This window comes from Mus musculus, chromosome 17 (genome assembly GCF_000001635.26).
Source record: "Mus musculus strain C57BL/6J chromosome 17, GRCm38.p6 C57BL/6J".
Taxonomy (NCBI): Eukaryota; Metazoa; Chordata; class Mammalia; order Rodentia; family Muridae; genus Mus; species Mus musculus.
Window position 1 is genome coordinate 67,943,532 of NC_000083.6, and position 23,837 is coordinate 67,967,368.

General features: G+C 45.0%; 1 protein-coding gene across 6 annotated transcripts in view; it reads right to left on the reverse strand.

The window, feature by feature from the left end:
• Arhgap28 (Rho GTPase activating protein 28) overlaps positions 1 to 23,837 on the reverse strand; it is a 161,492-nt gene that overhangs the window by 100,826 nt on the left and 36,829 nt on the right. Inside the window, exon 1 of one of the 6 annotated variants that reach the window (NM_001347410.1) lies at positions 7,355 to 7,409. The exons of 2 other annotated variants lie outside the window; for them this stretch is intronic. The gene's annotated coding sequence lies outside the window, so the exon portion shown is untranslated. Of the gene's footprint in view, positions 1 to 7,006; positions 7,229 to 7,354; positions 7,913 to 12,099; positions 19,527 to 23,837 lie in introns of those variants that run through there. 3 more of the 6 variants (XM_006524343.4, XM_006524341.4, XM_006524342.3) reach the window with 3 other exon arrangements.

The following is a 23,837-nucleotide window of genomic DNA, read 5'->3' on the forward strand; positions in this document are numbered from 1 at the left end:
CTGGCAAGCAATGGAATGATCTCCATTCCAGAATGAGAGCAGACTTCATCAAAGGCTGGTGAGGAGATCATGGCAGACCTCTACTTGGGAGTTAAATACTAAGCTGCTTTAAAAAAAAAAGTCTGGAAAACAAACAAGACAGAAAATCATTTATCTGTTGAAAAACAAGGCCTTGTAAATCCATTAGTATATTCTCCCAAATCCATTAGAGCAATCTCCTGTGATAATTCAGTATTCCTCAGTTATGGGGGTAGGTGGGGGAAGAGAGAAGAATAACTAGGTTGGTAAAATGCTGGTCTGGCAAACATGTAAAAAAGAAAGGCAGGATGCTGTACCCTTATAATCCCAGCCTTGGGGAAGTGGAGACAGATGGATCTGGCCAACTGGTCTACCTGGCAAGCTCCAGGCCATGAAAGATTGACCCCAAAATCAAGGTGGATAGCAATTAAGGACTGACAACCTAAGTCTCCACTTCTCCATATGCACACATGCATATGTGCATACACACATACACACACAGACACACACACTGTTATGCATAGAGTATCATATAGGCAGAATTTGTACCATACGTAGGAATGTCATGTAAAACATTTAAAAAACAACAAAACTGAGAAACTGATTTCAGTGACTACAGCCAGGGTCCATTAGTATCAGGGAATTGTATTATAACTTCTCCAGTGTGCTATAATGGATGAACACTTGTTGAAAATGCTCTACAGTCCCATGAGAAACCCTGTAGGGTACGATTGTAATTTCTTTTATAGAAACAAAAACAAAGGCGACCAGAAAGTTCACCACAGCCTAAACACATATCACCAGAGATAATGGAAAAAGTGAACTTCAGGAGCAGGCAGCCGGACCTCAGTGCCAGGGCTCTAGCACATTTTGGATAATTTCCCACTGACTACTTGCAGTATTTTTGTTTTTCATGCAGTGACTGTTGCCAAAAATCTACTTATGAATGAACAATACAAGCAATTTCTTCTTACCGAAAGCAGGCACCACCAGACAATTACAGGGCACGCAGGCTTTTAAGGCCTGGGAACTGAGGCGTGCAGGACGCTTCAGAAACCTGCAGATCATTAATGGGCTGGCTATCAATCCATGGGAATTCTGTGACTGCAGTAATTTAGTTTAAAACAACAACAAAAAAAAGGTACCACGTAGGGAGGACCTCCATCCAGAAACCTCCTAGTGCACTGCACGACAATGCCAAGCACAGGTGCTACCTTACAGCTGGTGGCATTCTTTGTTTTGCTTTTCTTCATTCTCTTCCCATCCTTTTACTCAAAGCTCTTCCCATGGCATTTATCGGACAAGTCATACAGAGTTCGAATTCTCTAAGCTTTGACCTCAAAACACTAAGTTCCATTCTTCAGCATACCCAACTGCTATTTGTTTTTCTCTGAAACCCAACAGCAACCTGTGCCACGCCCACAGCACCAAAAGCATTAGCAGTTGACCATGTTGTACAGTCGGGACATAGGCAGCCATCTTTAGTACAGCTGAACTAGGATTCCATTTGGGGAAGCTTACTGAAGGGAGGATGTCACCAGGCTAATGACTTCAGGGAAACATTGTCTGTCGGGGGGTGGGGGTGGGGGGGCAGGGGTGGGGAGCTGAAAAGCCATGCCAGCTTGAAAAGAGATGAAATCTCCAGAGAAATTTGGAAGTTCCAGGGAAGTCTTGGAGAATGATCTATGGAGACCCACATTAAAGAACAGGACCCAGGTGAAGGCACAAGGACTGTAGAGGAAGATCAGCCCTTCCTAGTCTATGTAAGTGAGTAGACTAGTCCAAGTGAGCAGGCTAGCCCAGGAAACAGAACACAGCACTGAGGAGAACCACGCCAAGTAGGAGAGTACAAGGATCCTGAATGGGAGAGCCGGGCACTACAATCTCCAGGAGAGTAACAAAGGTTGCCTGCAGCTAGGGAGGAGAGGGCAGAATGTGGGCTCTGGCCAAGGGATCAGCAGATAAACCCAAAGGGGTCGAGGAGTCAGAGGGGCAAGCCTTCAGTAAACAGCAGAATTGTAAGCAGAGCAGGGAAAACGCACAAAGAATCCACAATCGCAATCCCTTCTCTGGTATCTCTCACAGCTGCATTCCTATGCACATACACTGCCCCCGTCGCTGCACACATCAGCTTTGCGTCAGAGGGAGAGAAGAATAGATTGCCTGGTTCTTTGAGAGAGCAATATGGAAAAACACGGACTTCCATGTCTTTCAATTAAACTAGAGATCACTACAGGCTCCACAGACAGACCCTCTCTCAAGATAGGAAGTGAAATAATGGACAGGCTGGGGCTTGGGTGGGGCTCAGTAGCAGCTTGATTGCTCCTGGGTTTCACAGCACTGAAAAATGAGGACTGAAGACGGAGCCCACAGGAGACTTGTTAATGCCAGAAAGCAGCCTCAGTGAAGAATGGAAAGACCCACAACTATTGCCACCGCAACCTCCACGTTTTCCTGCCTCTACACCACAGAACATGGAGAACACACTGGACCTTCACACGGATCTGTGTGTGGAAGGCCCCCCCAGACCCCAGAATCCAACTTCCAGTTCTCTTTGAGCCGATGCTAGAAATTATAACTTGAGCCAGACCCTTAGCTGCTCAGGATTGTCGCCTGCATGCCTTCTTCAGGGCCATGGACGGAGATTAATGAAACTATGTTTGCAAAGGGCTTGTGGCACTTCCCTTATACACCTAGAGAGGTATGTTATGAACTGCCCCCAAAATGAGCTGATTCTTGGGGATCAAAAGCAGGAAGGAGGCAAGAGCTGAGCTGACAGCAGCATTTGCTAGGGGCTTGATCCCCTCGGTGGGTTTATTTATTTATTTTTCAAATAGCAATCTGGAAAGAAGTGCTCACATTAAAGCAGAGGGAGGAGCCAAGGGCTCTGGCACTGCTGGCATCTTGGGAAGAGTCCAGTGCTTCTCAGATAAGTGGATATTAGCCCAGAAACTTAGAATACCCACGATACAATTTGAAAATTACATGAAACTCAAGAAGGAAGACCAAACTGTGGACACTTCGTTCCTTCTTAGAAGGGGGAACAAAATACCCATGGAAGGAGTTACAGAGACAGAGTTCGAAGCTGAGACTGAAGGAAGGACCATCCAGAGACTGCCCCACCCGGTGAACCATCCCATAAACAACCACCAAACTCAGACACTATTGCAGATGCCAACAAGATTTTGCTGACAGGACCCTGATATAGCTGTCTCCTGTGAGGCTATGCCAGTGGCTGGCAAATACAGATGTGGATGCTCACAGTCATCTATTGGATGGAACACAGGGTCCCCAATGAAGGAGCTAGAGAAAGTACCCAAGGAGCTGAAGGGGTCTGCAGCTCTATAGGAGGAACAACAATGTGAACTAACCAGTACCACCAGAGCTCATGTCTCTACATGCATATATAGCAGAGAATGGCCTAGTCGGCCATCAATGGGAGGAGAGACCATTGGTCTTGCCCCAGTATAGGGGAATGCCAGGGCCAGGAAGCAGGAATGGGTGGGGGGCAGGGGGAGGGAGAGGGTATAGGGAATTTTCGGAGAGGAAACTAGGAGAGGGGATAGCATTTGAAATGTAAATGAAGAAACTATCTAATTAAAAAGAAAAAAGAAAATTGGACCTAGTACAGAGTAACTTAAAAGGATGTGGGTGGGTTAATGTTGTCACAGAGAAACTTGCAGGGAGAAACCATAGGACAAAGCCCATGATGTTCTCACAGTGTATACAGGCAGACTCATTCCTACTGAATTATTCATGGTTGGCAAAGGTTAAAAGGAAAGAATGGCAAGCATTCCATTCTCTACCATAAAAGAAGCTCCATGGCCAGGTACAGTGGTATACACCTGTAACCCCAGCACTTTGGAGGCTGAAGCAGGAGGATTGCTAGTTCAAGGCCAGCCTGGGAAAACCCTACTGAAAAAAGAAAGGAAGGGAGGGAGAAGGGATGGAAGGAGGAATCGAGGCAAAAAGAAACAGGAAGGGAGCAAGAAACAATGGATTAAAGAAAAACAGGGAAATAAATACATGGTGGATAAGAAATAAATAGGCCACCGCTTCCACTGTCTTGGCTACAGAGCCTCTGTCTATCTAGACTATTCTAAGGTCACTGTGGTTCTCTCCATACTGCTGAGGTTCTGGACGTTTGGGCACACAGTGAAGTGCCTTCCAGAGTGCTGCTGAAGCCCCCAGTCCCCCAGCTTTCCTCCCCACAACTATGGAAGGCATTCTGCCCAGAGGGGAGCAGGATGGAATACCCGGGTCAAGCCATGTACACCGCCCACTTATCTGGGCTCCAGAGAGTCCCATACCATTCTAATGAACAGAACCACTGAACCACGCCCGACCGATCCTGCTAAGCAAACCACGGGCTGCCTCCGCTCCGAATCCCCACTACGTACGATTCTTGGGTTCTTGAGAAGTCTACTGTGGTGTGACCTCAATGGAGCCAAGAAGGAAATCCACTTACCTGTTGGACGCTGATTTTGGCACGAGCATGCACAAGGACTATGTTCACATCAACACCGCTAGCAACTGCAGAGGGCTCAGGCTAATCTTCCCGGCCCTCTGGCTCCATGTTTACCTGCCTACTCCTCGAAATTTGCTCGGTAAAATGGGTTCTTCCAAGCCTATTGTTTTTGCCTCACTGATGTCATTTAACAATGAGCATCCATCTAAGTCAACCTGCCAAACAATCTCCAGTGTGGTTTATTTTTTTTATTTGTTTTTAAATCTTTTATCTTTCTCCTTAAATATTCTACAAGTGTCCGTGTCCCTAGGAAATGACCCCCTTTTCAGCCTCTCCTTCCTTCTGCTCAGATAAGTGTAGGGATGACTGTCCTGGATACAATCATCTGTCTCTGACTGGTCTCATCACTGAGCATCAATATAACTCAGAGCTCCAAGCATCTCACCTCTGCATCTCCTGACCTCTGTGCCCTCATTGCACTTCTCTGCTTAACTGTTTCCCCCTCGAGTTTCAGAAGGCTCCCGGGTAGGGCACTGCATTCCTCTCAGTTCTAGCCCTAATCTAACCAGACACAAAACCTGCAGTCCTGCAGGCAGCTCAAATTATGGTCTTCCAGTAAATCTTGACTTAGTCGTCCCCTTACCTCTGAGAGCCACAGATTCTCCTTTAGCTCGGCTTACAGGCTATTTTATTTATTTATTTTTTAGACTCAGGCGGCACCTTGGCAAATAAGCCCTACTGTGACTGTGCCACATCTTTGGAGTCCCTTATCTGTAAAAGATGCCCCGCCCCAAGTGGCTAAGTGTGGTCCTGCCCCAACCCCATGCTTCTCTTCCTTTATGATCATACAAAGTCCTTTGTTTACAGTCCCAAATCTAAACATTAGTCATATTTTGCTTTGGATTAGCTCAACTGCTAGTTAATGAATCTTTAGCCTGCAGTTTAGCAGGGGCCTTTTACGAAATTTTGTCTGTAGAAGACAGATACCTGTCCAAAGGTAGTGGCTGGAAGGCAGTGGTAATTATACACAGAACCCCGGCTGTGAGAAAGAACACATGTGAAGCGAATTCATTATTGCTTAAAGACTTAAGGTAGGGCTCCGGTTAGGAGATGCCCACTGGGGCACAAGTCATTTCTTTAAAAATTATTTTAATCATTAAATTTAATGAATTTATAAAGCTAGTCATTATTTTCAGAAATGAGGGAGTCAAGCTAATAATCCCACCCTAGGCTTCGTGCTGGAAATGTTTACGGCACCCTGGGTCTGTAATTCTCAGGTGCTTTTGTTTATGACCGAAATCCGAGATAAAAGTTGTAACCACTCACTAATGCATACATTATAAAGTAAGCAACATTTCATCAAGGTGTGTGTGTGTGGGGGGGGACTTTTTGGAGTCTCCCAGAGACTCCAAAAAGAAAGTGCGGTGGGGTCCAAGTGATCTTTACTTTTGGATTACCAAATGCAAAAGTTAGAACAATTTTAAAACAAAGTAACAGTGGATGCAGATCTTAAAATATAAAGATAGTGTATTTAAGTTAAAAAAACAAAACAAAACAACAACCACAAAAAAAACCCACTCCATCACAGGACTTAAAAGTAATTTAAAGGAAATAAAATTCAAAGCCCAAGCTGTCCTGCCTCCCCTGGCCCCTGTGTCCGCCGATACACAGTGCGGACAGGACCAGGGAAGGTTTGCTGAGAGCCAGCGCTTGTGTTTCTGCATCGAAAGCCCCTGCAATTACGCTCATTAGGCCTGGGTTTCATGACACAGTAAACATGGGTGCTAATTCATCTGGAGGAGCCTGCACACAGGAAGCAAGACAGAGACCAGGGAAAGGAAGGGCAGATGCAAGGAACAGATACGGATCGTCCAAACTCAAAGTCCCCAAACCCCAGGGCAGAAGGCTACCCTGTGGAGCAGTACAGAATGAAGGTCCTACCCACCCACCTTCTGTGGGACCAGAGCAAAGGCCACTCCTGGATGGTGATGTCCTTTGTCCCAGAACTGAAATCAAGCTGAAAGGCTTGTTACCCTGACTAGAGAAGAAAAGTGTTTCCACCCGGGTGGAACACCTGGCCCAAGTCTACTTCAGTAAATGTTACTAAAATTAGCTACCTGGAGCGATTGGATTAGATTGTTTCAAGCCACCCACCTCAAACCCCCGGAATTGCAACAGAGAGCCTTCAGGGCATTCACTGCTAAGACATCTATTAGAAACCAGTCTTCCATATTAGTAACAAGATTTACTTTGTTTCTTTCTATACCGAGTATTAGCAGCTCACATTAATACCATCAAATTTTAAAACAACCTGCTTTAAGGGACTGAAAAGATCACAACTTAGAATCATCACACTGTGTACCCATAAACTACCAAGATGATTATCATCAGAGCCACTAAAGCATCCACTGGAAACTGGACTTCACAAACGGCCCTAGCAGCCAACTCTGCTCCTCCTTTTAAAGCCTCAGAAAGGAATCCAAAGCCTGAGTTGATGCTGGAAGAAGCATCAAGACTTACCACCGGTCAGCAGGGCAAAAAAGCTCGTTGACAGCACTCTGAGAGAGGCACAGTACAGCTCTACCATGCTGTGCTCTCAGGACCTGGAGGCAGGGGAGCCATCTCCAGCCAGCCTTCTCCACACACCACCAAGTGCTGCCCTGTCCCCAGAGGACAAGCAAGCACGGCTGGGCCCTGTGGCCTAGGAACAAAGGGCAGTAGAGTTTCTGGGCTCTGTGGAGAACTTACTCCCTTCTTGCTTCAGCTATTTAAGGAGGTTGTGCTTGCCGGACAAAAGCTGCCTGCCTCACCGTCTTCCTGTTTGTGTCTGAGCTCAAACTTCCATCCATTTCCCCAAGGAAGACTTACTTTCAAAGTGCAATTAGCAGTAGGAAGGCTGACCTGGAGAAGCGTGGCAGTGGGTGAAGGCTGAGATCTAGAGCCATGCCTTCCCTAAGTAGACACGGGCTCTATTAAAAGTTCTGTAAGAGTCGGAGGCAAAAGCTGGATCTCTTGTGATATAGAAGCGTTTCTCTCTTCAGACTTTTAATGTGAAATGTAGAAGGGAAAAGAATTTGTGGCTGATTAATTCAATATGTGCCGAGCCATAATGCAGACACAAACTGCGCCTATGGTCAGAAGGTAAGGGTTTGATTGCAGAGAGCTTTGCCACTGAAAGCTTCTAAGATCTTGACACAATCCAGTCTCTTCTGGACCTCCAAGTTGTTCATCTGAGTTCATGGGACTAATAACGCTTACTCTGCAAAGTCACTGTGAGAAGTGCGAGCAGTGAATGTAAAAGGTCTCATGCTTAGGCTCATCTGAAAGTCAGATCAGTGGAAAACCGGGCTTGGCATGCAGAAAGCTCTGTGTTCCATCCCCAGCAACACACACGCACACACACACACATACTCATACACACTCAATTACATTCACATACTCATATATATGCTCACACAACTCACACATATGCACATAGACACTCACACATATGCACAGACACTCACACATAAGCACATAGACACTCACATATATGATTACAAAACACAAGCACACACTCACACACATGCACATATACACTCACATACACATATATATGTTCACACAACGTACACACACATATATACTCACACAACACACAAACATACTCACACAACACACACACATGTACTCACACAACACACACATATACTCACACAATACACACACATGTACTCACACAATACACACACACACTCACACAACACACACACACACATATACTCTCACACACACATGTACTCACACACACACACACACACACACGACCATCCTGTAATCGCAGCATGATGCTTAACTTCCTAACTATTACAGACTTATCAGACAGCAGTAGCTAGATTTTTAAAAGCCAGCATACTTCCTCTCAAAAATTACAAGCTAGAGCTGTAGCTAAGTGGTAGAGCACTTGTCTAGCTTGCTCTGGAACGCGGGTTCAATTCCCAGCACAGGAGAAAATGATTTTAATTAAAAAGGGTAACTTTGTTTGCATGCTACGCAACTGCCCGTGAGCATGAAGATTTAAGGAGAGGTAGGACACTCCCTTGCTCTCCAGCTGAACAGTTCCAGTGCCATGAACTGTGCTTGGCACCTAACATCACTAAATCCATGTCAGTGAGTGGAAAAGAAATCAGTTACGTGAATGAGAGGCTAAGTGCGCCATTCCTGACAAAACCAGGCACAGTGTTTGACTGACAGTTAAGCCTGACTGACATGAGTTCAGGCTGAGCATCTGTCTGAAACCCCAAATCTGAATGGCTCCCCCAAATTGGAATCTTTAGAGCAGCCCATCAGGTCGGGGCTTCCAGTTTCAGATGTTCTGATCAGGGATGTGCAAATGTCCCAAAGTCTTTAAAAAAGAAAAAAAAAAATCTGAGCTCTAAAATCTTAGAGTAGATCTCAGATGTCTGGAATATGTATGGGATATGAGACGCACAGGCACCACGCCACAGTAGTGTGTGCACACAGCCACTTCCATGGAGGAAATCCCAGGGGGCGTGAGAGGAAAAGCTTTTGAAAACAACTTCAAAATCAGAGCTGTACGTTCACTTTTATTTTTATGATTTAAACTAGCGAGAAGGTTTAGATCTCATTGAGATTTTTAAACAGTGCATTTTAGTGATTCTCCTTCCCACATGCGCATCTCCCCCCTCACCTCTGACCCCTTATGACCTGGCCCCCTTCCCGTCTCCTTTCCTCTGTGTCCTATATCCACCCCCATCCTTTTTGATCACCTCCTGCTGCCCTGCGTTGGTCTCCTTCCTAGTTTCTGTGAGGCTCTGTCCACATGAGTGCACACGTACACACATGCACATAACATACAACAGGGTCAGTGTGTGAGGAGGACTGTGCAGTTTGTGTCTTTCTGTCTCTTGCTCGTATCATGCTTCCCAAATCCACCCACACTCAGGGCTGCTGTTCTGGGGAGTCAAGTGAGGAATATACACGGGACCTTCATAGGTGCAACGCTCAGTAGAAAGACGTTAACTCACTGAAGAAAACTTGACCTTCGAGTTTCTCACGCCTGCTTCTGTTAAACCTCTAAGCTTGTTCTCTTGAGCCCTGTATACCCCGGAGAGGGTGTCAGGAGACTCACTGAATATTTTTTTTTTAAGAGCATTACCTTGACATGAAGAATAAAGACTTGGGTCCCTTGTGGCTCTTATGATCCACTTACTAATGTTTGATACAAGCTTGCTGGGGGAGAAGATGGCATATGAAACAATCCACTGTTTAGGTTTTCTCTTTACTGCCTGTGACGAGGTCACGGCAGACAAATTCCTTGATGGTTATTCATGGATCCACGTGTAAGGAAGAAAGTGGTTTCATTAGGTATTTGTCCATTTCATGTAGAGACTAAGAGAGATCCGACTCTTCACAGAGTGCACATGAAAAGGTCATGTGGCACACTGTTCCCTACTTCTCGGGAGGCCTCTCTGTTCCCTTCAGGAAGAGAACTTCCCTGGCCCACTCTTTTCCTCTGGACTCTTCAGGCTCCCGCTTTTTAATGTAAAATGAGACTAATCCCATTAAGCTGTCCTTGTAAGTGGTAATAGTGGGAAAATAAATATTTAGAATTGCTGACTCTGAATGACGTCATTTCAGTTCCCAAATAGAACCAGTCCGATCTTATCCGTAAACCTCCTACAGATTTAGCATGGTAAGTCTCCAAAGAACAGAGGAAGGTGGTGAAATAACACCAGACTCCACTGAAGCCAGGGCTTCGCCTCTGTAGAAGGGCAAGCACCTGGGTCATGTGTGAGAAGACGGCTGCATCCTCTGCAGACAGAAAGGAACCGCAGAAGAATCTCTGCGTCCACAAGGAACTGCTCTCACCTGTCTGTCTCTATGACCTCACTTTTCAAGGAAAGGATTCCCCCTCTTCTTCCTCTAGTTTCTCCTCTTGCTCAGAACTGCAAACGCTGGAGGCATTTTTAATTGCCTGACTACAGACTCTAAGGAGTTCTGAAATGGATTTTTAGCAGTTGCTGGGTTTCTCAAGCTTGCATTTAGCTTCCAGCCTGGAAAGTGCACAGGGTTTGTGAATTCAGCTCCACGAGGTGATCAAGGCACTAACTCTGCCTTTTCCAGAACAGCAACTTCAGCCTGGAGCTGGAGGAGGGGAGGCTGGGGCTCTTTGAAGCACCCAGAAGCTCTGGCATTCCTCCCCTGGCATGCTGCTCTGTGGCCAGGTAGCTGCGGTAGAAATCCTTTACTGCCCCCTTTCTGGCACACTTAATCAAGACCTGCACCCACCGTATTTGATTGGTGAATAAAAAGATAAAGTCGGGGAGCCGGCCAAGACTCTGGTAGGCTGTTTTTGTTGTTATGCAAGTCTCACTTCAATGCAATTTATCAATAACTGGGGAACATCTAACATTGCTAGTATTAAATAAATGTCTTCTACAGGACAGAACATATAAAGATCTGTCTTGTAGGAGAAGAGAATTTATAGGTCTGACAATAAAGGAACAAATATCACAGAACTGTGCCTGCTGTCCACAGATCCCAAGTACACACACATCACAATAAAAAAATGGTTTTCCTTGTTCTTGTGTGCTGCCTTATAGTGGGTAAAACTTTCCTACGAGCTGGCTCCAATAACTAACCTGTAAGGAATAAAGCAGGGAAAACAAAGTCACACGGAGGGGTTCATCTCCACAGAGGAATATTTGAATTGTTACATTAATTCCAAGAGGGCAGGACTATTTCTTTTTTAAGGCGAGTAACAGAGACAGTATCTCTTGCTCTTTTTCTCCATCCTAACTTGCTGCAGAGAGGCTCGGCTGTGCTCAGAAGACACAGATTGGTAGGTTAACCTTCATAGTCTACAACTGATTCAAATGCTACGAAGACAGATGGAAATCACTGTGGCACAAAGGTAGCATGTAACAAGGGAGGGACATACAGCCTGATATTAAACTTGCCAAGTACACAGGTTAAGGACATGGCTCAGTTGGAAGAGTGCTTGCTTAGTAGTCATGAGCCCTGGGTTTGTTTCATCCTCAGTACCACGGAAAATGAGCCTTCCTGGAACATGTCTGTAAGGACCTGCACCAGGGAGGCAGAGGCAAGAGGACCAGAAGAGCATCCTCCGCTAGAAAATGAACTGGCTGGCGGCCAGCCTGGGATACATGCAACGTTGTCTCAAAAGCAGAATGCAAAGCACCAAGTGAGAAGGGCATGGGTTTAAGTCCACTTCCAGCTGTATGAGCTCAGACAAACTTCTCAATCTCTCTGAGCTGTGCCTTCTTCATGAATGAAAAGGACCACCTTGTTAGGTCGTGGCAATAATTAAATAAATCATAAACGCCAGCCCCTTAACGTAGTACTTTTAGAAATTCCCCAATCGACAGCTCAGATTTAGAGAAACAAAATCAAACAGAACACATTTGAATGGACAGAGATGTTTAAACCCGTCGTACAATAGGGGATTCCTTCTTATACCTGGAAGAGTCTGAACACACAAGCTGCCCCCGAGCCACATACTTGATACATGAAAGATGACGTAGGAAAGGGTTTCACAAAGAGTGAGAGTCCCAAATCGCCCCTTACCTCTCAACTGTCATACCCCTTACCTGTCTGGGACGTGCCTCCACAGTCCTGGGTTCAATCTGAACACTTCAGCTGATCCTGCACGCAGTAATCTCCTGCACTATTCTGTAGAGAGTCTCCAAGGGTGCCTTAATGTCTAGAAGACTCTTAGCATGTCCTCATAAACTGATGAGATTGTCCCTTCAACTATAAACAAGTAGGAAACCAGATTAAGTCTAAGAAACTGTTTACAGATATTAGACACAGGAAGTATCGGATACGGTCCAAAGACGAGGGACCAAGCAGGGCTTTCTGGGAGTTAATCCCAGCTCTCTCTCTGTCTGACAGGAGGCTCCGACTGCAGAGGGAGACCAAACTCAAGAGCACTGTGGTCTCCTCCAGCTGGGGGCACAGAATGGCATTCTGGGAGGCTCAGGCAGAAAGAATCTGCGAGGGAAAGCACCAAGTGCCAGACAGGAAGGAGGGAGGCAGACAAAGAGCTCAAGAATCCACAAGGCATTTCCTTGGGTTTGAGGCTGAATATCAGGTCACGGTGTTCAGGGTCAACTTTATGGAGTCTGACAAAAAACAAATGAGTTTCTATAAGTTAAACAATCCCCAAGTCCCCTTTGCCTGGCTGACATGTGAGCCTTGTCCAGTTGGAATAGAAAGTCTTTGTCAGAGAGACTGGGGCTTTTAGGTCACGACCTCAGAAGTCTACTTTGGTGAAGCTCAGTCATTTCTGAAAGGCTACTCTAGGTCTGCCCTAAACATTTTAATGGAAATAAGACAAAACCTTCACTTATCTTGCACTAAACAGCAACAAGACGAACACAAGCCCAGCATTCAAGCCAACGTAACTCCCATACAAGGAAAGAAAGGAAGGACGGGCACAGGGATTTAGACACAGCTGGATGGAGGACCTCACACACCAGCAAATGGAAGCCCAAGTGTAAACATGCTCAGATTACGAAAACGCCTAAAAGGAAACACATGAAGGGACAGATGGAAGACAGGAACCTTGAGACTCTCTGGAGATGAAAGATGTGTCTGAAATGAAGAATATATTGGGCAGGCTTATCAGTCCATGACTAGTCACAAAACAAGAGTCCAATAAATTTGAAGACTAAACAATATGAAAAAAAAAAAAACTGGAACAGACAAGGTTAGGGAAGGGGGTGCAGGAATTGAAGAGTTTCCCGGTGACCTGTGGGACAAAGAGTAATCTAACAGACCAGTTAATGGAGTCCTAGATAGGGAAGGAAACCAATTTTAAAAAATAGCGGTTGAAATCCCCCACCCCAAATCTGTTGGAAATGATAAATCATAGCTTGAAGAAATTTGGTGAACTCCAAGAAAAGACAAGGAAAAGAAAACCAAAGTCTCGTGCCATGATACCCTCACGGAAAAGCAAATCAAGAACAAATACCAGAAGCAACAGAGTAGAGACAGAGAAGCTACGTCCATAAGGACTAGGAAAGAGGGAGCATAAAGCAACATCAGAAGAAGCTACAGCCAAAGGCAGGAAAAGGGCATCTCTAGAGGGCTGAAAGAAAAAAAAAATACTTAGCTTCTAATTCTATATCCAGTAGAGTATTTTCTTGGAAAATAAAAACGGGATAAATAATGTCTTAGACATACCCAGGAACACAGAGGACGCACAGGCAGCCACTCTGCCCTTTAAGAAGTGTTGGAGAGGATTTAAGTTCTGGCAAAATGATACTCAATGGAAACTTGGAATAAAACCAGAGAATCAAAGCTTTTTTTGGGGGGGGGGGGTGGAGAGGGAACACAAAAAGAAACTGTTTTCTTGCTTTTTATTTCTCTTAAGAGTGACTTAAAACAAGAATAGCAACAATATTATCATACAGCGTGTGACGGATGCTGCAAGTGCATTGTGTGGCAATGGCAGCCAGCAGTTCAGGATGGAGAAAGCAAAATCACAAAGGCATCAGGGCCTTACACAGTCAGTGAAAATGTTATGGAGAGTTAAAGTCTGGTAGTGTAAAGTATAAAAGCACTGAACAAAGAGATGTATCATGAAAGACAAGACAAAAACAAAAAAGGATTTAAAAAATATATTTTTTTCAAGAATCCAAAAAGAAGGCCAGAAAAGATGGGGGGAAATGTGAAGAGGAAATAGTGGGCAACTAGAGTTTGCACATATCCACCACCCACAGGAAACACACTCTAACTAGAAAGACCCAGGCACCACACACAGCTACCATCAGCAGGAAACACACTGTCACTATAAAACACAGATACCAGCTACATCTACCACCCATGGGAAATACAATGTAACTGTAAAGTCACAGGCAGCACACACATCTATCACCCACGGGAAACACACTGTAACTATAAAACACAGACATCAGCTGCATCCACAGTCCACAGGAAATACACTGTAACCATAATGTCACAGACACTACACACATCCACAGTCCACAGGAAATACACTGTAACTATAAAGACACAGGCACCACACAGGGGAAGTCAAAGTGTAGACTAACTGTACCACTTAAATACCAATTCTAAGGATGCTGGGATGATCACACTCAATAAAGCGCAGTCAACCTCTGTGTCACCTACATGCAGGTGTTACAAGGTCAATGGAGACTGGCAGAACAGTCATGGGAGAGTAAGCAGCACCAAGATAAAGCCAGAAGACACACACACACGCACACACACACACACACACGAACGAAGATCTGCAAATGCAGAAAGAGAAAAAGATGACTTAGGCAGTAAAAGAATGATGGTTTGGATATGAAATGCCCTTGGCAGACTCATACGTTGAAGTCTGGATCCCCATTGATGGTGGGGTTTGGAAGCACGCTGGAAACTTAGGAAGGAGTAGGTCATTAAGGATGTCGTTGGGTTTTTATCTTCTCTGGACCTCTTTCTCCGTTGGCCTCAGGACCACCTTGAAGGTAAGAGCGTTGTTCCACGACTTCTACCATGATACTCTGCCTTATTACAGGCCAGAGCATACCAGGGCAAGGTGACCATGAGTGGAAACTTTGAGCCAAAGCAAAGGTGTCTTCCCCCACCTCTCACTCATGTTGTTTTCTCAGATATCTCTCTAACTTGGAGTCTCAAGCTGCCACACAGGGCCCCCTCCAATCTCAAACAGCCCCATGGGCAGAGAAGGCTGGTGCTGGGCTGACAAGCTCTAACTCCAAGATCATGTTGGGAACAGTCATGGGCTTGATTGTTCTTTTATTAAGAAAAAAAAAAAAGTAAAGAAAAGATAAAGACTATCAGTATCAGCAAAGAGAAGATGATCCCTAAACTCTACAAATGGAAAACAGATGATAATGACGTATTCTTAACTGGTACGCAGTGTATGCCAAGAAACCCCAGTTTATATGAAAGAGATATATTCCTTGCAAGATGAATTCCTGGAACTGACAGGGAGAAATGGAATCTACGCATGTTGATGCTGATAAGGTAGGGTACTCCCACAGGGAAAACTCCAGGCTCAGACTCCTTTACTGATACACTACTCCCCAGCAACAGAGCAACACGCAATACGAATGTGCACAGAAGACACTGGCACGGGACTGCTCCATTGTATAAAACCAGGTCTAACTCAGAAACCCCGTACAAAGTGGTTCTGAGAATAAAAACCTAAAGATGGGTCTTATTCATAAACCCGCAGGGAAGGCCTGGCAACCACTGATGACACTGGTCCTGGTGGCTAAAGCCTGTGGCCAGCATTAGTGCTGAGTCAGAAGTTTTGCTTTCTGTTTTTCTTGAACACTGTAACTTGTCTGCTGAAGAAACACCTGGTATGCAACCAGCACCTACAATGTCGGCTTTATAAAAAAATCGTTCACAGGTGTTATCCATTTATTTATTTGTATCTGCGTGGGTGACCTCTGTAGTCACCCGTGGAGGTCAGAAGACAATAGGAAACAGTTCTCCCTTTGCACCATTGAACTAAGGTCGTCAGTGCCTTGGTGGCAAGTGACTTTATCTACCGAGCCGTCTTACACCCATCTACAAACTTTTAATACTTAGAGCAGGCTACATATAGCATGCCAAGTCCAATGACTGTCTTCAGACTTGAGTTGATTAGACACAGAGAAAGACTGGATGCAGAAGTAACTATTGATCTGGACTCTAAGACAAGCTGCTTCCAAACAGCATATGATGTAGCTTGCTCACTGCCAACAGATAGTCACTCTCCACTGGATTTCAGCCTCAAAGAGTCCAACAGACTTGAAGTCTTGAAGGCACGGTATTCAATGTCTGGATCAAGTTAGTCCCTGGCTGAGGCCTTTTTTTGAGACAAGCATCATCGTTTGAAGCCTCTCTCCAATGTGTTTACTATTGGAACTAAACCCAGTGGGCTCCCGTGTTGATAAGCACACAACAAAGCTAAGCATGGCCAAGACAGAAGAGCAGGACACGCTTTACTCCCTGCAGCCATTCCTACCAGTAGGGAGTGCTCTGGAACTCAGAAGACAGGAGGGTTCTAGTCAAGGGATCTATACATATGTGTATAGGGGTGGCTTTCCTGAGCTTGCTGAGTTGAGCATGCTCAGTGTGAGGTTTTATTCACACACACACACACACACACACACACACACACACACACACAGTGTGCTCTTCAGGACCTCTCGAGCAGGTAGAGGTGGTAGCAGCTGTCCTTGCTTTCCTCTCCTCTGTCCAGTGGGTTTTCTTTCATTACAATTTGAAGAATTATCCAAATTCTCACATTGTCTGGGCACTTGCCATGAAAGCTTATTTGTACTCAAACAGCAGGAAAAAAAAACAAAAAACAAAAAACAAAAAACCTTACATAAAGCCAGGTTGGAATTCTGGCCAGAGATTAAGAGTCAGCCTTAAGCTTGGTGGAACCCCATTCATCACCATCAACACACGTGTGACATAGTATGTTTAGGATCCCTGACCCATATATGTGTCTATGACCATAGGTCAAAAAATGGTCCACATCTAGCTAAGCCTAAATGCCAATTTGAGATTCTGTACAACAGGTAGAGCAAAAAGAAAGAGACTGAGAGCTTTAAACACCATGGTGGACAGCAGGCAGCATCTCCAGTGTTCTTGTACATGAGCTAAATGTCCTTGTGGAAATGGGAAGTCTGCAAGGGCAGGGATTCAGAGAGTGCTAATTTAATAACCTGACTTATCTTTGGAGGCAATTTCCACATCAGAAGTCTGATCTCAATATCGGGGTAATATACTTATCTCAACGAAGCAAAGGCCTAGATGGTTTCAAATGCATAATAAAGGGACTCTTATAGCTATATAAGTCTTATAGCTTCTGAAATAGGGGAGGCAAGAAAATAGAGAAATCAGGAGACTTGGTAACCTGATGCAGTATTACTATCTAGTGATAGTCTGATTTCGGTATTTTCTAACTCCCCCGTTTTGTTTTGTTTTGTTTTGTGGCCGCATAGCCAATCTCCAAGGTGGTTACTCAGTAAGCTATGTTGCATGTAGCTAGGGAGACAGAAGGCACAGAGAGGCAGGAGGAGCTGTGTGGATATTCGCCTCATTTCAAAGCATAAATCCGATCTTTGTAGCATGGAGCATGCTTCATCTTGACCCAGGCTCAGACTGAGACACAGGAAAGGTTTCCTTCCCTCGACAACTATTTTTTGAGTGCCTGACCATGCCAGGCCCACATGAGAGATACGGAGCAGCAGGCAGTCAAGACGTATGTGTGCTCCGAACTCATCAGCATGACTGTCTAAAAGATGACACGAGTTGGCAAGGATGTGGAGGAAACAAAACCCTTGTATGATGTCGGTGTCACCTCAAATTAACATAGTCACTATGCAAGACAGAATAGAGATTCCTTAAAACATTAAAATCAGAGCTAACCTATCACCCAGAAACCCCACTCCTGGGCACATAGCCAGAGAAAGTAAGATCTGTATGGGAGACGTGACCCCCATGTTTATTACGAGGCCACTCCTTTTTTGGGGGGAGGCGGGGTTTGTTTTTTGTTTTTTGTTTTTTAGAGACAGGGTTTTTCTGTATAGCCCTGGCTGTCCTGGAACTCACTTTGTAGACCAGGCTGGCCTCAAACTCAGAAATCCGCCTGCCTCTGCCTCCCAAGTGCTGGGATTAAAGATCGAAGCCACTCCCTAAGAGCCAGAAAATGAAAACAGCCAAAGTACCCACCAACTGATGAGTGGATGCAGAAAAGGTGGCTGGACTGCCATACAGCTTTAAGAAAGAAAGAAGTCATTTTATCTGGAAACAACATTGCTAGAACTGGGTTGTGTAAAATAAGCCAGGTCCAGAAAGATAAAATGCATGATCTAACGGAACCCACAGCTCACAGATTCGGCTAGCCAGTGAGCTCCAGGGCTCCGGCTATGTCTGCCTCACCAGCACTGGGGCATAGCAGGTCCTACTTTTACACAGGTGCTTGGAAGCCAATCTCCAGTCTCCGCATACACACAGCAATCACTTCACCTACTGCGCTACCACCCCACCTGCCCAAGGAAGGGTTCAAGTAGGGTTTGACACCCATGCGGGTCTTTTCTCTGAGAGTGAAGAAATTTGTACATGAAGCTCTGGCTTCCTTGACAACTTGAGCAGTCCCAGAATGGCTGCCGGGAACAAAGCCAGCAGAAGCAACAGTAAGAAGGGCACCGTGCCCTGAGCACAGGCTGGCAAGAAGACCTAGTTTAGGGAGAGCTGGGAACGGCCAACGATGGCTACTGGTAAGGATTAGTAATTCCACCATGCCTACCGGGGGCATGAAGTCTTGAGGTGACAGCTGCTTTCCCCCTTGTACTTCGAGGAAGGCCTGAATGCCTTGCCTTCTTTCAACAGCTTTTCTCATAAGCTACTTTCTTTGATGGTGTCCCTGCTGAAAATGAACAATGGGAAGGACAGGGGCAGCCATCATCAGAAAGTCACATCCATCTCCGTAAATGAACAAAGAGCAAAGAGATCCCCCATCCTAATATTCTGCTTTAAATAATGGCAATCTTTCATCTAGTTCTCTGATACCCCAGCTTACCTTATCCCACGTCCCTGCAGAGTGGGAATCTAAAGTGATTATTATAAAAACATAAGATACAAATTAACCATTTACTTGCGTGACCATCTGCTGATCAGGGGTGTTTACCCCACACATGAGTCCCCTTCCTTTTGTGCGCCACCAAATTCTCAGTACCGACAAGAGGGTGTGACACTTAGCAGTGCCACTTAGTAACTATCTGCTCAATCCCAGGTGAACAAAAACATTAATTTATTAAACTTCACGACTTTAGTTTCAAGTGGGTTAGCATAAAGTAGCACACAGTACCTAGGCTGAGGAAACAGGATTGCTACCAGGGCGAGGTAAGCAAGAGACCCCATAAATGTCCCTCTACTAGGCAGCTACCGATCACATGAATACATAAATTAAACTACAAATTCAGTTCCTATACTGCATGTATACACATGGAGAGTAGAGGAAGTTGTTTCTGGGTTTTTTTTTTTCCTCCTAGATTTGAGGAAGAAGGAAGACAGTATTCTTTACAAAGTACACGCTAGTGAGTGAGCTTTCAGATTATCTGAAACGGTCCACCCAAGTCACATCTAAAGCAGCAGCACTCGGAGACTTCATTTTTCAGACCCAACTTCCTAAGGGGGAAACCGAACACCCTGTGCCCTGACCAGGGACACCACAAGGTGCTCTAGCAACAGTATTCAGAGATGCTCTGAACACAGGTGCACACCCCCATCCTCCAGAGAAAACACTGAATTTGGTTTCTCTTTCCCACATTGCTATTTTACTGATGCAGATATCAAGAGATTAAAGTTAATATATACCATGTTAATGGAAATAAGGAATAGCAGTTTTTCTATGTACAGGTATTTATGTCTCCACGTTATGTGTTTAATGGGGCAGTTCATACACTTGGGCGAGACACACTGATATCCTCCATATATGTTACATTTAAAGGCCATTTTCTAGATTTTCATTAAAAAAAAAAAAACACAGTGTTGGGATGCTATTCATTGGTAAGAAGGCATGTTTGCACGTACAAGACTGTAAAGTCAACATGCAACACACATACATTGATCCTCTCCCTCTCCCACTTCTCCCTCTCCCTCTCCCTACCCCCCCTCTGTTGTCTTTTAAAACACTATCAGGATGTTATTAGCTCCAAGAAATCTCAGCTGTTCACTTAATGATAAACAGTTGATTAGATGCAGCCCACCTGTGTTCTTTTTTAAATTATTAAGTTAGCAAACTAATGGGGTCCACATGGCATTTCCATAGTGATTTAGCATTTGTATTCCTGCACAAAACATCATGATGAAGAAGCAAGGTGGGGAGGAAACGGTTTATTTAGCTTACACTTCCACATTTCTGTTCATCACCAAAGGAAGTCAGGACTGGAACTCAAGCAGGTCAGGAAGCAGGAGCTGATGCAGAGGCCATGGGAGGATGTTACTGCCTTGCTTCCCCTGGCTTGCTCAGCCTGCTTTCTTATAGAACCCAGGACCACAGGTCCAGGAATGCTTCCCGCCTCCCCCCGACCCCCAATCACTAATTGAGAAAATGCTTTTCACTGGATCTCATGGAGGCATTTCCTCAAGGTAGGCTCCTTTCTCTGTGATAACTCCAGCTCGTGTCAAGCTGACACACCAAACCAGCCAGGAGACGTAGAGACGTACACACGTATCAGTTTGTTCTGTTCTAGTTCCCTTCCTTCCCATGCCTCTCTCTCTGCTGTGGCCCCATGTGCCCTAGGGCCAATTCCTTCCCTTCCATGAGACAGCCTCACATCTGCTCTCATGCCACAGGTAACCTATTACCCCCTCATTCTAGGATCCCTTAAATTTCTTCCTCTTGTCCCTGGATCCTTTTCCCAGTCTTACTAAATGTATGCAGATGTGCATGACCAACACACACACACAGAGACATGGACACACACATGCATACATGCACTCACATACACATACACACTCACACACTCACATGTACACATACACATACACGCACATACATACATCATTTTGTAAATTCATTTTACTTAGTTTTATTTTTGAGACATGGTCTCATGTATCCTAGGCTGGCCCTAAATTCACGAAGTAACTGAACATGGTTTTGAACTTCTGACCCTCTTCTCCGACTACACCAGGAATGTGACACCGCACCTAGCTTGTGTGGTCGCAGGGACAGAACCCAGGGTTTGTGCATGACAGAAGCACAGTGCCAACTAAGCTGCATCTACTGATCTAGGTTCTGCGTACAAGAGGAACCTGTGGTCGCTGGCATGTGGCATATGCCTTCAATCCCAGCACTCAGGAGACAGGGACAGGTGAGTGTGAGGCCACTTTGGTCTTCAGAGTGAATTCCAGGTCAGCCAGCGCTACACAAAGAAGCCCAGTCTTAATTAAAAAACAACAACAACAACAACAAAAAACAATTAACATGATGATTTTCCTATGACTATCAAGATTTACTTTTCTTTATGGATGAATAAAATTCCTCCACGTATACCATATCGTCTCCTTCTGTTGATGGACACCTAGGATCATTTCATTTCCTGGTTACTGTGACTAGTGAACCAACAGTCATGGATGAACATCTGTCTCTATGTTGAGCTGACTTAAGAGCCTTTGGAGTGAATACCCAAGGCTGACATTGCTGCGTCAGCTCTCTTCTCTCTTTTTCTATATTTATTTTATGTATATGAGTACACTGCCACTCTCTTCAGACACAGCAGAAGAGGGCATCTGATCCCATGACAGATGGCTGTGAGCCACCATGTGGTTGCTGGGAATTGAACTCGGGACCTCTAGAAAAGCAGTCAATGCTCTTAACCACTGAGCCATCTCTCCAGTGCTCTCTATATATCTTAAAAATAACCATTTTCAGAGTGGCTTCCCAAACATACATTCCTATCAGTTAGTAGGTAAGAAGCCCTCTTTCTGCACATACTTGCCAGCATTTGATGTCATTATTTTCTTGAAAAGAGCCATTCTCACTGAGATAAGGTGGAACTTAAAAACAGCTTTCCCTGATGACTAAAGGCGTTGAAAGCATTTCCTATTATTTATCAATCCCGTTTGTCGATTCTTGAGCTTCACTGCTATACACTGGAGTCATTTTCAGCAAGTCTATGCCTACACTTATGTCTTGAAGACTTTGGCTTATATGTTTCAATAGCAGTTTTAGAGTTTCGAGTTTTATGCTAGGGTTAGTGGAACTCCAGCTTTCCCCCAGCACACTCAGCAGTCTTTGTTGTTTCCATTACATAGTTTTGACATGGTTGTCGGAAGCTAGGTGGCTATAGCTCTATGAATTTATTTGTGTGTACTCTGCTCTATTCTGTTGGTCTGCATATCTGCTTTGGTGCCAGGACCATGCAGTTTTTAGTGATATAACTTGAGAGCAGGTAGTAGGATAACTTCAGCACTTTCTCCCAAAGAACGTGATAGATAGTACTTAACTTTTCTCATTCCTGACAGAAGTAATGCAAGAAATGAAAGGCTTATTTTGAATCCCATTTGGGGGATTCAATAACGACACCTGCCATAGCTCAGCCCACCTGTGTCCTGGAGTCTGAAGTCCTAGAATACAGAACTGGGCTCATGCACCAAATCCAGGATTACGAGGAGCACTTGGGAAACCCTAGAAACCAGGCTGCTGAGGCTGCTTTTCTTCCAATCGCAAACCATTCGGAATTGGGCTGTTCCCTGAGGTCCCGCCATGATTTGAGTCTATGAGGATTCCTTCCAGGGACAGTAACTTAAAAGGTGATGTGTCAGCCACGCCCCCTCCCCCCTTCCCCACCTCCCCAGCTCCTCATCTCTGAAGATTTCAAGTTATGATACTTCAAAACAGCCAAGAGAGGGCCAATCTGACTGGGATGTAGACTGAATCTGGTATACTGGTAGATAATTATTTCTCTGCTTTCATACTTTACTAGTCTAATACTTTCCTACAGTACACTGAACCATGGAAGCTGGGGGGTCAGGAGTGTATGGGACAGAGCTACTGTGCTCAGCTAAGACTCCTGTCTGCACTTCTCTCTCATGTCCCCACACTGGCAGGACCTTGATCCCCCTGCCTCAGCACTGGAATGAAAAGCATCAGCTGTGGGCCACGTGTGCTGGAAACAAGCGGACAGGTGAGAGGAAATAAAATCTGCTCACAGACTTAGGTCCTGGGGCTTAGGGACTCGTGGGAAGAAAGCTAATAGGTTTTGCGACACAGTCGGGTGGTGGCCGGGATGCAGCTGGCTTCTCTGTAGGTGAGATCTTGTGTAAGAACATTGACAGGCCTGACTCTAGGGAGAGAGATGGGGTCATCTGTATGTGATGCTGTCCGAGGACTGTCTCATCCCTTTAGTTTTAGAATCAGTAAACTTAGAAGGAGAGAACTGTCTCCTTTATAAAATGTGTAAATGAACCAGGACAGCATGAGTGTTGGGCGCAGGGCCTGACATATCATTGGCACTCAGAAGGGCACTTGGCCTCACTCAGTGAGGGCTCTACGGAAAAAAAAAAAAAAAAAAAAAAAAAAACTACTTCTAAGTTCAGTACTGAAGAATGAATGAGCTTCCATTCACTATGGGGTGTCAATGTCGGTCTCAATGGGCTCCAGCTTGGATGCCTACTGCACATGATGAGAAAAATCATGGACTGAGCAGCTTGAGCTATACCTTTTGTTTGAAGTTCATGAAAGCTGGAATTCAAAGATACAAGTACAGAAGGGTTGGGGTTGCTCTCACACAGGCCTCTTTCCGTGCTTGGCAAGCTGCCATTTTCTTGTGTCTCCATACGGCCTTCC